The sequence below is a fragment of the Sorex araneus genome, chromosome 1 (assembly GCF_027595985.1).
Source record: "Sorex araneus isolate mSorAra2 chromosome 1, mSorAra2.pri, whole genome shotgun sequence".
Classification (NCBI taxonomy): domain Eukaryota; kingdom Metazoa; phylum Chordata; class Mammalia; order Eulipotyphla; family Soricidae; genus Sorex; species Sorex araneus.
In genome coordinates, this window is record NC_073302.1 from 269,442,561 (window position 1) to 269,458,404 (window position 15,844).

Consider the following 15,844-nt stretch of genomic DNA (forward strand, 5'->3'; position numbering starts at 1 on the left):
CCACATGCAGGTCTTGGACTATGCTTTGAGTAGTCTTGAGCTTACACAACATAATGCCACATATTTAGTTATGTTTTGCCTAAGGAACAATTTTTAAATGAACCCATTCACTATGTTTTCTCATATACATTCTATCTTATCTATTTTTAGAGAGTTTTTATTCTGGCATATATTTACATTAAATGATAACTAAGCCTTTTTGTATAAGCCCTAATTGTCTCCTCTTCATCCACACAGGGACCAGCTCCCTGAAGTCTTACTCAACTTTCCATGACAAAGCTGCAATAACCTCTGTTTTGTTTTCCAATCCCAGCCTTATCTCCTTTTGATCCAACATCTAATTTTTTCTGTCATCATACTTTCTTTTAAAGAACATAACTTTGATTTGATGAGGTCACTTCCTTCGTTAAAGATCCCCTGCTGATACTCCTGGCTTAAAATAGAAGTTGTCATGAGCTCAGTCATCAGACAGAGCTTGGCGAGCCTCCAGATTGCTTGCACTTCATTTTATGTAATGTATTTAATGTGATTTATTTAACTTCTGAGAGCCACAATTTCCTCATCTGCAAAACTGAGATAATACCACGTGTTGTAAATGTTGTCAGGTGATTTGCATGTGAAAGTACAGCAAAGTAGCTAGTACAATACCAGCTATAGTAGATATGTAATAAATGAAGACTTTATTCTGTTCTAATTTTCAGCTTTTTATAGCGGTAATACTAATCCTTGAGCTTATTTTCCAATAGACTTGTTGAAAGACCCTTCCATTACTCCTCCAGCCTGTAAATCCCCTTTAAGAAAGGAAGTAGAGGAGGGCCTGCACTCCAAACAGATCCTGCTTCTTCCTCCTATCTTGCCATCCCAATAATATCTCTCTCAAGTCACACTTGTCATCATGATTTGCACCCCTACTCAATCGTGATCTTTCAATGGCAGAACTTTCTCTTATTTTCCCATTGTTTGTGACTTGACTTGAGCATTTGCTTAATAAAGAGACCAAATCACTGTGGTTCAAGTACCAAGAAATGAATGTTGAAAATAATATTCTAGAAGTTACGGGCAGTAGAAAAAGTCTAATGTTTCCTTATGCCAAAATAGCAGCTCAGAGCAATAACAAACATCAATTCCTAGCTTCCTTTCCAATTTTACAGGCCCAGATTTTACTTTACAGTTTTGTGTAGAAGAAAGTGTATAGAAGTTAAGGCACCAGTTTTGCATGTGGCAGATTCTAGTTCAATTCCCAGTATTACATAAGGTACCCTCAGCACTGCCAGAACTAATCCCTGAGCTCAGAGCCAAGCATAAAACTTGAGCCAAGTATAAACCCTTCCTCCCCGAATTTTACAATGTCATTGAATTTCCTTTATTATCTCTCTTATTGTAGGTAATAATAGTCTACAGAGAATGAATGTGCATTAATAAAAGTTAGTTGCCTTCCTTGGTTACACAATTTATGATTGTCAGAACAGGGATTTAAACCTATGTCTTTCAGACTCTAAAGTCCATCCTCTATACAATGCTATCTCATGCAATCTGCTGCCACAAGGGGACTTCAACATCTAAAACAGATTAAAAGCATGGAGACAGATGACTTCTAGAGATTTTTTTGAAGCAGATAAAGGCATTCATTTGCGTTGAGAATCATATTTAAATAGTTTGGAGATTATAGTTATTAGATAGATGAGATATAAATCAGAACTGTGAACTTCTCAAATCTGGACACCTTGTAAATCCTTTCTTTGCACTTATTGTTTATTTTGAAGTCATTAAGTCTCTTTTTTTTAATCCTGAGGGAAAACTATTTTAATGATGCCTTTCTGGCTCTCAAACATACTTGTCATAGTATTTTTTTACATTGATTTTATTTATCCTTAAGTAAACCATGTAGGGGAGCTAATTCCTGTAGCCTCCAAGAAATCACACTGAAATGAGACAATGAGAGTGGCTGTGTGCTGTGTAGTCCTGGGACCTGCTATTTGCAGTAAACCCTCGAGGCATTCTCAGTAGGGGAAATCTTGTCTACAAGAGCCTGCTTTAGGAAATAATCTTATAGCTAATTGCACTTCTAATTAATGACAAATTTGTAGCTTGATGAGTAACTGTGATCCCAAATATGTTGAAACACTGTGTAACAAGCATTTTTTTCCCCCTTCCTGAGATTTTGGTATGTTTTGTCTTCTGTCTGTGTACTAATGTTCTCCACACTGATGTGGCACCACTTTAGTAACCAAAAAAAGAGCCCTACATAAACAATTTGGAGATAAAATTGATATGTCCTACCCACAATTTACAGCGATTCTTGCAAATAGAAAGATAAACATTTAGACACTAAATAAGTTTTAAACATATGTTAAGAACCTTAAGCATACTTTAAGTTGAGTAGATTTACTTGGGCAAGTTTGAAACTTTATTTTTTACCAAAGAAATGCTAAGAAAGCTGGTTCTGGTGGGTTGGATTGGGGTTGTTGAGGGGAGTTAGGCTTCTTCCAGCAGTGTGAGGGGTCTTGGCTCTGTGCTCAGGAATGACCTCTGATGGTGGTCAAGGAATCATATCTGGTAACAGATACTGAACCAGGGTTGGTAGCATACAAGCAAGAGTCTTAGTCTCTGTTCTATCTCTCTAGCTCCTAAGAAATTTTTATTATTCCACTAATGTCCAATTATCACAGCTAATAAAATGCACTAACAAATGAGAGAATTTAAATTTGATGTAACCTAGCAGTCATGATCATTTGGTGATCAAGTTCTTCCATCTAATTTTCTCTTTCCATTTTCAATCTTCCCATGTAAAGATCAGAGTCTCTAAATTCCTGTATAGTGTGGCCAAGAGGAATGAGTTAAGCACATTTCCATCATAGTAGCACAATCAATATATAGTACTCTAGCTCCAAGGATAGTGCAATCCTGGTTTTTATGTGCAGAAAACATGAGCTCTTATATTGTAGATATTTGAGAATTTGTTGTCAAAGCAGTTTTTATAGTTTTAGTTTTCTGAAAATTTTTCCTAAAAAATATTGACTTAGTAATTGTCAGAAAGGAGTACTCAGTTACTTTTTTAAAATATAAAATCTTACCTTTTTAGCAAAAATTTTACTGATGCTAAGTGAAGTAAGTCAGGAGAAGATGAATACCAGATGATTTTTAAAATTTTATTTTAGGTATTGTGGTGTGCACAATACTGTTAATGATGGAGTTTCATGCATGGCATAATCTCGCACCACACCCTCCCCAAGAGTCCTCTTCCATCTGCCATTGTCCTGGTGCTTATCCCAAATCATCTCTTCTTTCCCTCCACTGTGGTAAGGTTCCTACTCAAGACCAGCTCTTAGTTTCTGTTGTCTTTTGTTGTTATTCCCCAGTATGAAGGAGATCACAGAGTCTCTTGCCGCCACTCACTGAGGTCTTCCCCGGGGCCTCTCTGAGGGGGTGGGTTGAGTTTCCCTCCCGACCCTGAGCAGAGTCCCGTCAGCCGAAGACCTCTGGAACCCAGCCACAGCCATGCTCAAGGCCCCCTCTCATGTGTTCAGACAAGCTTCATGCATGAAGGAACCAGCAGAGGAACCCAGGTGTGCGGGACCCGGGACTGAGATCTCCAAGCCTGCTAGTATCGGGACTGGTCCTCTTCCGCCAATATCCCCCATTTTCCAGTAGCTAGGCATTCACACCCAGGGACTGCCCCTGGCACCCGTGTAATCCCATCAATGGCTGACATCCAGAGACTATAAAACCAAGCTCCAGGAAGAGGCCATACGACATCTTAGTTCTCCCTCTGGGAAAACCTAACAAGCTACCAAGAGTTTCCTGCCCTTATGGGAGAGCCTGGCAAGCTCCCTGTGGCGTATTCATAAGTCAAAACCAGTAACAATGAGAGGTCTCATTCTCCTGACCCTGAAAGATCCTCCAATGCGACACCATTGGGAAGGACGAGTAAAGAGAGGCTTCTAAAATCTCAGGGCTAGGATGAATGGAGTCATTACTGAGACCGCTTGAGAAAATCAACAATCAATGGGATGATGATGAGGAGGAGGAGGAATTGTCAGACCAAGAGGGAAAAAAAAAAGAGACATAGTGAGAAAAGATTGTAAAAACAGGGAAATGTTATCCATTTCCTTGTTGGGTATGGGAAATTTGTATTTATTAGGAATGATCTTCTGGAAATCAAAAGCTCCATTCCTCTGTTGCACCAACACTGTTACAAATACACAATAGGCACACCTGACTAGTGGTTCTCTATTGAACTGTGCAGATATGGAACATTTCCAGTATTGCAGAAAGGTGAGCATCTTTATCGGAGATTTCAGACCCATGTGAGATTCAAAAGTAGTGAAAAAAGTAGAGAGAAACTGACAAAAAAAATTGTGCAAGGAGTAGTTTTTTGTAATTATGGAATTTAGAGAAGTATAACATCCTAAATTATATCAAAGCTGAGAAATCTATAAAGAGTGTTTCATGTTTAAAACCAAAATACTCTTGGGCATGAGAGATAATCCAATGGGTCAGGATTTGCCTTGCATGTGGTCCACCCTGGCTTGATCCCTGTGCCAGCATGATAGGGCATGACCCTGGAGCCCCTGGAAAAACCCAGCACCACAGGGTCATAGTAGCCCTGCCTCCACAGGCCCTTGGTCTAAACTGGCACTGAGAATCTCAGGGAGAACTAACTGGGCCTCCGGAGCACTGCTTGGAAGGCCCCTTCCTCACAACATTTTTTCCTTTCTTCTTTTATCTTAACTCCCACAGAATAAAATGGGGAGAGAAACTGGCAAGAGATAATTGGGGGTGGAAGTAAGGAGAGAGAGAGAAAGAGAGAGGGGGGGAGAGTGAGAGAGGGGAGAGGGAGAGAGTGGAAGAAGGAAAGGAGAGAGGGAGAGAAGAGAGAGGGGGAGAGGGAGAAGTAGAAAGAGCTAGAGAGGGAGAGGGAGAGGAAGAGGGAGGAGGAGAGGGAAAGGCAAAGACAAAGGGAGAGAGAGAAGGAGAGGGATGGAGTGGAGAAAAAAGGAATAAGAGGGAGAGGAAGAGGAAGAGGGAGAGGGAGGGGAAAGGAAGAGGGAGAAGAAAAAGGGGGAGAGAGAGAGGGAGAGAAAGGGAGATAGGGAGAGAGAGGGTGGGAGAAAGAGAAACACACAACATTTTTAATGAGTAAAAATCACTCAAAATATGCAAAAATATGGGTTAAAAAACGACTAGTTTCAAAAATCTGTATTTAACATGTATCGGCTTCTCAAGGGAACAAACCAGCTGGTTTTGAAACACACCTTTGGCGTGGCTCATCAACATCAGGACACCGTCACTCGGTTTCATGAGAGAGTTCCAAGAGTCCACACTGTATTTGTCCCAAGATTACACTGGAATAACCTCAAAAGGCAGAGCTCACAGCTGTGTCAAGAAAAGGAAATGGAGTAGGAACACGACAAATAGAGAAATGATTTGAGAGAGCAAAATTGATAGAGTCTTAGATGGGATTGGGGAAGGCCATGAAGAGGGGGAGAAAGTGGAGGAGGGCTTGTCGCTGGAGCACATGAAACAGATGGGAACCCGCCAGGGACAGTCCTGTGAGAGGGTTCGTTCACTTATTTATTTCTAAGTTGTAAAAATTCTTTGGGTTTTTGGGTCACACCCCGAGATACTCAGGGACTTCCTGGTTCTGTGCTCCAAGATCACTCCCCTTGGGTGCTTGTGGGACCAAGTATAGTGCTGGGAATTGAACTGGGGTTGGCTGCACGCAAGGCAAGAGGCTTTCATACCTCCGCCTCTTATTTTGGTTTTTAAACAAGAAGGGAAAGAGAAGGCTATATGTAATAAGATGGAAGAGCCAAAGGTAATTATATTTAAGAAATTTCACTGACATCAATGCACGATTTTAATATTTAAAATCTCTAGTTTATAGCTTAATGTTCAATATGTCTAATTATAACTTCAGTGATTTCAGACTCAGAAACAAAGTTTGATTTTGATGTAAACGCATGAAAGCAAAGAGGTTGTAGGACTCTAATTTTTTTTTTGGCCTTTTGGGTTACACTCACGATGCTCAGGGGTTAGTCCTGACTCTGTACTCAGGAATTATTCCTGGCAGTACGTGGGGGACCATATGAGATACTAGGGATTGAACCTGGGTTAGCCAAGTGCAAGGCAAATTCCCTACGCACTGTACTATTGCTCCAGCCCCTGCAAAATTATTTTTAGATTTAAATTACTGGAAATCATTCTTTCTTTTGCTTTTGTTTTGGGGTGACACTTGCAATACTCCAGGCTTACTTTTGGCTCTGAGCTCAGGGATCACTCCTGGTAGGTTCTGGGGACCACATGAGACGCCCAGGATCTAACACTCATTGGCTGCATGCAAAGCATACCTTGTGATCCAATTCTTATTTGCTGGTTTTACTTTGATGATCTTTTTGTTCTTCCACCTGTGTAGATGGTAGAATGCCATTATATTTGGTTCATAAAATAACTTTGTAATACTGACATACAGCACATAATTATGTCAGCATTACAGAATTACTTTCTAGTAAAATTGTTGGCAAATTTAATTAATGGTACATTTCCACTGTATTTTAGAAATAACATCAACTTTTCTTAGTCCCACAGCAATTACCAGGTGAAGTGAAGGGAACTTGGGTTTCTATATATCCTAATATCTTTTCCCTTTTTTGTAAATGTTCCACTTTAAATTATACAGGTTTTGTTAGGAAATTCTGTCCACAGATAGATGTTAAACTACTATTGTATTTGTGATAGGGAGATAACTCAAAGCAGAGGGACTAGAACTTCAAAAGTGTCAAATTAGTGCCTCTATTATCTATTTTTTAAAATTTCTTTTATTAGGGTGTGTGTGCCATGATAGGGTTTTGCATGCGGGTAGGGCCTACCACTTGAATTATCCTTCTATCCCCACAACCTCCACTTTTTAAAAATTTAAAGCTCAAGTGACTTTGGCCCAATGGAATACCAGAATAGCTACTACAATCCTAAGCTGCTAGTTATGTTTCTGCTGCTTAAACACATCAAGGAAAAGAGATTGAAAGAGAACGAGGGAGAAAGGCTACAAGTTCGGAGAGAGGTGGAGAAACAATGGAAAGTTCTCTCTTCTTCTTTTCCTCATACTGAAAACTATAAAGCAGACTTTCACTTATAAAAGGTATAGCTAGTAGAAAGCAATGATTATCAAAGAGGAAAACTCTTTTAGAAGCATGGCAAGAGTTACCTGAGAATAATTTTAAGCAAATGCAAAGGATTGAAAAATTGTGCAAGATCATTGAGAAGATATATGATAATATATGGTGTCAACATTAATAACAAAGAAATATTTAATTGGAGTATATTACATTTCCGAGCTAGTAAATATCCCTCTATTTTTGAGATTGTTCTTTTTTAAAAATTTTATTGAATCACTGTGAGAAAGTTACAAGCTTTCATGCTTGGGTTACAATCACACAATGATCAAACATCCATCCCTCCATCAGTGCACAATCCCCACCATCAATATCCTTGGTATACCCCCCTTTCCCCCCTCCCCCTACCCCCACCCCCGCAGACAATATTCCCCATACTCTCTCTCTACTTTTGGGCATTGAGATTGTTCTTAACTGTGGATGTACGATTTCCTTTGAGCCTCCACACTAAGTCATCTTGTTCACAATAGCGTGAGTTTGAGTGAGTTCTCAAAGATGAACTCTAGGGTTAAAAGGTCAAATTGACTGTTGAACAAAGAATGAAGAATACATAAGAAAAATTAACGTTCATGGAGAGGGGCAAAGACGGACAGGAACTTGTGCCTCTCATTTTTCTTTTACACTTTTCATGGACCAATTTTATTTCATGAAGGACTACTGCAATCTTGCCTCAGTTTCCTAAATAAGTCACTGGCCCTTTGACAGCCATATGCTGTCATGTCCATTCTTAAAAGTCATCTCATATTGCTCTTAGCTCTTGAAAAAAGATCACCCATGAACTCTGGGATACATTTTTCTCATTGCCACCTGACAATATTTTAATAGTCCAATTGATTATGGAAAGTAGTTTCTAGAATCATCTGTGGAAGCTGATTTTAGGAAGCTGAACAGCTGGTTCTACTTTGAGGGGATGGGACTGTGGGAAACCAGGTGAGCTTTAAACTCAGTGAGTTCTAACTTTGTCCATGCAGCTGCTTTTACAGGACTGACATTGACAAATTGGGAGCTTCCCACATCCTTTGGCTGAGGATGGTGATTACACAAATGTTGATTTTACACAAAAATGTTTCTGTGATGAGAAAATGTCAATCACGTCCTGGTGTGCTGGAGATTCCCTACAGTTATTGCTAAGGTTTTTTTTTACCTCTTTAACAATGCTCTAAAACCCGGATAACTTTGTTATGTTTTAAGACACTTTTGCATTCACTTATCCTTCTATCTGTTTTTCTTTGTGTGTGTTAATGATTCACTTTTGTATTTATTGGTCATTTAGTTTCTTAAACAATGTTCTAAAAGCCAGATCATTCTGCTATATTAAATTTTTTCCCTTTGGATTTATGTATATATAATTATTTGGTAAAGTCCTACAATACAGAATAGCATATCTGGAAAAATATTTCTATATAACTCTGGACTATCTTAGCTCTACGAGGTCCCTGATTACTTTTGTAGCTAACAGTGCAAACTTAGAAAAATCCCTGGATGGAAATCCTAGTGCCCCCAAACACCCGCACTGAACACCGTACAGCAAAGACCACCCAAAATAAATCGGTGCCACAATTTCCAGGATGACAGTCCCCAACACACTGCCTGGTTACTGTTTTCTTCAAATCACAAGAATTCTTCCCAAGTGCTGTCATGTCTTTAGATAACAGCCGTATGGAGATTAAATGTGAGTTTCAACGAACTTTTACATGCGCTGTATTTTCTCCTTGGATTTTATTATATTTTCCAGGCAAGTGATGAAAGGTTATTCCCTGCAAAATTTAGCCAGTTAAATGTGCAGCGTTGAAAAGCCCGAAGCCCTCTCCAGTCAGACACATAGAGAGCAAAGGGGAAAAATGTGAAAATGCTCCATCAGGGCTACAGCTTTTCAGAGAGTGCAGAGATGATGTCATTTGTTTTCACAAGACCCAGTTTAAATTTGGTCCTGCCATTCAAGAACTGCAGCAGAGTGCATCTGTGGAGACTTCCTGCATACCATATTTCAGGACGTTAGAGGGGATGCTGCATCAAATTCCAGCCAATCAGAGCAGTGGAGTCTGGCCCTCCCCAGTTTTTTATTTGTTCCCCCACCTGAAGCAAGTGTGCGGCCCGGGTTTAGAGCACTGCAGAGGCTTCAGTGCCTCGAAGGGCTTAAAGGAAAACAGCACGCCTAAATAAGAACTTGCTTGTAGTCACTCCCACCCCCCTACCCCGCCCCACCCCCTCGGATTCATTTCCTTGATAAATAACCTCCAAGCACGTGAAGTACAGTTGGATTGGACTTGGTTGTCTTTTTTTTTTTTTTTCAGTTTTTGGGTCACACCTGGCGATGCACGGGGGTTACTCCTGGCTCTGCACTCAGGAACTACTCCTGGCGGTGCTCAGGGGACCATATGGGATGCTGGGATTTGAACCCGGGTCGGCCGCGTGCAAGGCAAACGTCCTACCCGCTATGCTATCACTCCGGGCCAGGACTTGGTTGGCTTTAAAGGAAGTTTTAGCCTTTTGCGTTTTGAGCCCCTGTGCGCAAATGGAACTATCCTCTGGAGGTAAAGAGACAGAATTGCAGTACTGTGGGCTTCAGAGCCGAAGCCTGGCTTCAAGTGCAGTTCTAATCACTATCATTTTACCAAGCAGACCTCCTTTCTGGGTGTGGATTCATACTTGAGGACTGCAAAATAAGCAGTGAAGTAGAGCCGGCATTTTGCAAACTACATGAAAGTGATCAAGAGAAGTTAAGGTAGGGAGTGCACTACAAAAATAATGGCTTAAGATGCAGACTGAAAAAAGTGCTAAATTGAGAGTACATCACTTTGTGTTCCTTGGTTGTCCCCTCCCTATGTAAATACCATGTGGTAACAACAACAATATCCATGTGGGAGCAATTGATTGTGAGCAATAGTAACTGAGTTCTGGTTAAACTAAATCCCCAAAAACGTGTATCAGAAAAGTCCAAGAGCAGAATGAGGACTGAAGCAACAGATGCAGACAAGACAGTGGCTAGCTGACTGGGGGTCCCAGGGCATTGTTGCTTCCTTGAATGATCTCCCAGATTTCCTCCTCCCTCTCTTTCTCTCTCTTTCATTCTTCACTAGGGCAAAATTCTAGGGTAGAGTGACTATTTACTCATTGGTCCCATTCTCACCCCTTGACAGGGAGAAAGCAGAATATTTAGCAATACAGAGAGCGCCTTCACAAAAGGGAGAGGAGAGAATCTCTCAGAGGCACTGGGGCTGGGGAGAGATTACTGCTTCTAGCATCAGGGGAGCTGGATGCTGTTTGCTCTTCTCTGTCACCATGACAGTCGTCCTGGGATGGGGTCTTAGAATTTCATGTCCAGATTCATAGTGTTCCTTCTTTAACTCAGATTTAAATCCTACAGTCTCTCATTTGGGAACTTTTGAAAACAAACACATGTGCTAGTGACACGTGTCAGGACCAAAAGCATAAATTAGGACTATTTTTGGCAAGCTGAGGTATATGGCTATACTCTTTTTATCACACACGTCTATTTTCTGTATTTAATGCATGTATATCCTATTCTTTAAGACTTGAACTTTAAAAATAGGAAAACTCTAAGAATGGCATCTTCTTTGTGTACTTAGCATCTCATCTCATGTTGCCCCAGGAACCGCTATTATGGAAATACAACTGAGAATAACTACTAAAGTGCTATCTTTTCTCTTATAGTAATTTTCAATGCATCTCAGAAATGTACACCATCCTTATAGTGATTGACATCGGGGAGGGAGAGTAGCCAACAATTTTTGTTTCCTACTGTCATCAATCTTTCCTTACTACCAATGTACCCACCTCTCTTGAACAAATAGGAAGGATCTAAAGTTAAATGAGGGCGTTTTCTCTTAGACAAGCTGCTGTTACTTAACAGAAAGTCCTTTTGCGGGGGGATAAGATGGAAGGCAGAATATTTGAAAGATAATTCTCAGGGGCTGGAGAGGTATGCAGCCTACCCAGGTTTAATCCCTGGCATCCCATATGCTCCCCTGAGCACCGCCAGGAGAAATTACAGAGCAGAGAGCCAGGAGTAACCCTTGAGCATCACTAAGTGTGGACCCAAGACCAAAACCACGACAAAGAAGGGATAATTCTTAAAGTAAAATCCTTTAAAATTGAGTACTATATATTATCTTTCAATTTCACTTGAATATTATGATAGATTTTTCCCAGCCAAACTTATTTTCTGGGTGACCAACTTTGTCAACTAAGAAATCCTTTAGGCTGCCTTCCAGATAGATGCAATTCCCCGATTTTATGATTGCTGGCATTGTACTGTGACCTTCTGACCTTAGGAGTACTAAGAGATCCACCCTGGATTGCTTTTTTTTTTTTTTAAGGCCTAATCTGTCCTCAAGATGAATCAATCACAAGGGCACACTATTGATCCTCATCAGTGCCAGCTCATGTCTGAAGGTCTTTCCTTAAGCAACAGCTGTATTAGACACAGACTTTTCAAAATTCCTGAGTTTTTTATGCATAGTTGCATCTCAGAGTGAGGATCAAGGAGTCTTTTGAGATCAAACTGAACCCCAGAAGATTACTTCTAGGTCTGTCTGAAGGCCCATGAGTTGAGACTAATGAGTTGAGTTTTACTCCACAGGGATGCCCTTTCTCCTTCCAGCTGGGTGCTCTGAGGGTTGGGGACTCAAGCCTAATGAGCTACAGTATGCAACACCAAGACTTCCTGATGAAGCACCCAGTCTTCAGCACAGACCGACACCCCCATGCCAAATAACTTCTGTACCAGACACCAGTTCACCTCCTGTCTTTATCACTCTCCTCACCTTACCTATAGGTGTTATCCTTTCTTGGAAATTTTCTTTTTCCACATTATTCTTTCTAAAGAGCCATCCCTTATTCACTTCTAGAAGAGGACATTTTCCACTCCATATAACTATTTTGGATCCCTGTTTAGAATGTATGGTGCAGAAAACAGAGCATGAGATACCTTTTGATTGTGGATTTTAATTTATTAAGTATAAAGTGTCAGTGACAAATTCTGCACACACAAAAAGGCAATAAAATAAAATAACAGTTATAAAAAGACAAATAATCATGTTTTCATAATGCCAACTAAAACTTTACATATGCCGGGTTTACTTTATAATAGCAAACATCTAGGATTTTAGTAATTTGAGAGAAAAATGAGTAGCAATAGATAGGAGGGTAATCTCATGTAAAGGGTAAAGTATCTGTTAGCAAATAAGAAGCATGGTAGAGAGACGACTGAATTCTTTGCAATGTGAAGTGGATCGAAATGCAGTGGAAAGTGGTTTTTCATTGATAAACTCAGCTGAGTTAAGTAGTTTTCAGACTATAAAGTTGAGGTTTTTAATCAAACATGCTTTAGTACTGTCAGACATCAAGTTCTACAAAACAAGAACAAATATATATTTTTTTCTGCTAGACATTCTGCAACCCTTAACAGTTTCTGTTGCTCCTCACTGCTGAAGATAATCCTTTTCCACATTCTTATTTTAGATGCTCTTGTCAGAGTCTCTGTCTCTGTGATCTGACTTAAGGTGTTAACTGATGAATCATCTGGATATTTTGATTGGGGCTGCTGGTAATGGGCATTGCTTTTAAGCAATCAACCTCTCCCCCTTTTTTTTTCAATGGCAATCTTGATTTTTTAGAACTTGTCTGAATCATTTTTTCTTCAGTTCACGTTGCTTTAATAACACAGCAGGACTGGTAACAGTATGAATTCCCTAAAAGTCTCCACATTTACAGAGGGTTTCAAGGAGAGAACTGAATCACTTTATCACTGTATCACTGTCATCTCGTTGCTCATTGATTTGCTGGAGCGGGCACCAGTAATGTCTCCATTGTGAGACTTGTTGTTACTGTTTTTGGCATATATGGCATTTTTGGCATATTTGACATACTGAATATGCCACTGGGAGCTTACCAGGCTCTGCCAAAGGAGAGAGCAACAACAACAAGAAAAATGCAATCTCCATCTCAATTGGTTGTGCTGGTTATCTAGTTAGAGTGTTTTGTTTTGTTTTTTAATTTTTTCAGATTTGAAGATGGTATGTGTTTATAAGAAACCTCTGAATAGGGAAGTGTTGGAACTGGAACTTTTCTCCATTTAGTTTCATAGAACGAGTAGGCTGCTAAAGATTTCTAAGTCTTTTAATTTTAATTTTAATTTTTTTAAACTTAATTAAAATCCAAAAAATAGTATTTTCTTGTACTTCCGTTTTTAGGATTTATACTCTGTGAGAGCAGCTTTTATACATTCTTGACTTGCAATAAACATCCAAACTTATTCCTCTGCCTACAGTTCAGTGGGGTTCACACAGTAACACAAATCAAAGTCAGTGTCAATTTTACAAAGAAATCATTCCCAGCTCCCTGAAAACATCTTTCCAGCAAAACTTGTTTGGGAAATGCCTAGAGCTCCTTATCAAATAAAACATAACCCTGTTTGTAGCTGTTTCTCTCGCAAGTGATGATAAATTGCTGAAGAGTAAAAGCCTCCATGCTAATAACAGGAAAATTGACTCTAAGATCCCATCATTTTGTTTACCAGCTGTCTTTACAATTCTATAATAACACCAGCCCACATTTAAAAAAATTGTTCACAGATAGTGAGATAGATGAGAAACAAAAGAGCTTTGCTGAAATTAGTTTAAGCAGGGGGATAGGCTGGAAAGAAAAATTTGATCCAGAAACTTACCTATATCTCAGGCATGATATCCGGTGACCACATACCCGGTGCTGAAACACAACTCAGGAGCATTACATCATCATGACAAACTTTCATTGGCTGCAGAAACTCCACGGATAAGACAGGCTTTTAAGGTGCTGTGTGAAAACCCCTGTTGGTTGTTTATCAGGCTGAGGCCAAAATATTGAAAGGCTGCCTTTTCCCACATGAATATTATCTGAACAGAACTCACAGATTGTTAACTATTTTGTATGCATGCTTCTCTCCATTTCATGTTTCACTTTTACATTTAACTCTGACTTGTTAGAGATTTTAAAATGTTCTGTTAAAAACTATCTCTGTTGTCATGTAGCTTTTCTTGTTCTGACTGAAGATTTACTAAGTTGCTTTGTGTTGACTGGCTCATGTATCCCCTGTTGCACTCCAGATCATTTTTCTTATTTAATTTTTTTTATTTCCTAATTTTATGTTTTCTTATTGGAGTAACATAATGCTATAGCATTCTATAACTTTCAGGTGTGCATCATTGAAGATCAACATGTGCATCTGCCAGCTTGCATCTTTAAAATATTTTAACTATTTGAATCAATGCATTCATTTTTCTCTCTATTACCCATTCTTCCCTTATTTTCCTTAGGCAAAGAGGTCGTGAGGCTATAGACCCAAGAAAGCACAAGTGTATTTATTTTGAGCTGTTAAAGTGGAATGAATGTAGCAAGTTCTTACTTCTTTGTTGTTCATTTTTACCATTCTTTTTAATTTTTTATTGAGCACGATGAGTTATTTATGTGGGTCTCATTATTATGGTGATTTACAAACTCAAACCATACATGTAACTGAAGATACAGTAAGTGGGAGTATCTGGGTGTGGCTGGAGGCTGGGTGGCATCCTGCTTCAGTTGAGTCCACCTCTGTGTCCATATCTGTTGTCACATGTGGGCACAATTACAGTAAGGGGGATGTGTTCCTGTAATAAGAAGGCAAACAAGTGTAGCATAGGCTGATCATTCAGAAAATAATAATAATCACATCACCGGTGGTATCTATCTCTCCTTTTTCATCAGTTGTGGATGTTTCTTTCTTTTAAAATTAGTAGTGCCCAGAAAGATCAGAAAAAGTCACTGACTTTTGGGCTTGGTTTGGTTTAGGGCCATACCTGGAGGTCCTCAGGGCTAATTCCCAGCTCTGCACTCAGGGATCACTCCTGATAGGCTTAGGAGACCAGACGGAGTGCCAGAGATTGAACCCAGGTCATCCATGTACAAGGCAACTGTCCTAGACTGTACCATGGCTAAAGCCCCATGAATCAGTGCCCTTATGAGGATCTTGTCCTTGCTCTTTTCTAAGAACTTGACTAGTGAGTGTTTTAAAGTCAAGAAAATACATCCACATACACTGTCTCTATAAGCTACCTAAGGTCAGACCTGAGACATCTATTTCTGGTGTGCATCTGAGCTGCTCTGCCTGATTGTAAATGTCCTCCTATCCCTTTCATACTCCCGTTCTCCCCACGTACCTAAAATATGCCCAATCTATTAACTGAAAGAGAAAGAGTGACTGCTGGAGAATATGCCCTCCAGAGGAATTGTCTTATTATTATTCCTCAGACTTTGGTCCAGGAAGACTCACTAGTGATCATTTCTTATGACACAGAGTACCACTGACGATTCAAGCATTCTCAAGATGAGAATTTTGAGATATTTTGGAACATTTCTACTAGAGATTAATAAGGAGAGAGAACACTTATTTTGTCTCTGCTAAAAAGAAGAAGGCATGCACCAGCAAGGGTTCCCTGACTTGCATTCAGGATTTACACAATAAAATAGTCATGTCTTTTGCCAGCCCCCAGGAAAGCAGGAGAGCTGTGAGGACCTTACAGCTATCACCAGAAGCTGAGCCTAAGAGGAAGCCACCAAAAGGAAAATCTGGGTACTGCAATAAGTACTCATGAACCTTTTGAGAGAGAGACAAGGTAGAGAAGTGGAGAGAAAAC

The 15,844-nt window shown here is 39.8% G+C and overlaps 1 protein-coding gene across 1 annotated transcript in view; it reads right to left on the reverse strand.

Moving 5' to 3' along the window:
* The window catches only part of KLF12 (KLF transcription factor 12), a 724,988-nt gene extending 711,091 nt beyond the window's left edge, over nucleotides 1-13,897 (reverse strand). Inside the window, exon 1 of the mRNA XM_055142719.1 lies at nucleotides 13,861-13,897. The gene's annotated coding sequence lies outside the window, so the exon portion shown is untranslated. The remainder of the gene's footprint in view (nucleotides 1-13,860) is intronic.
* Nucleotides 13,898-15,844: the final 1,947 nt, after the last annotated feature.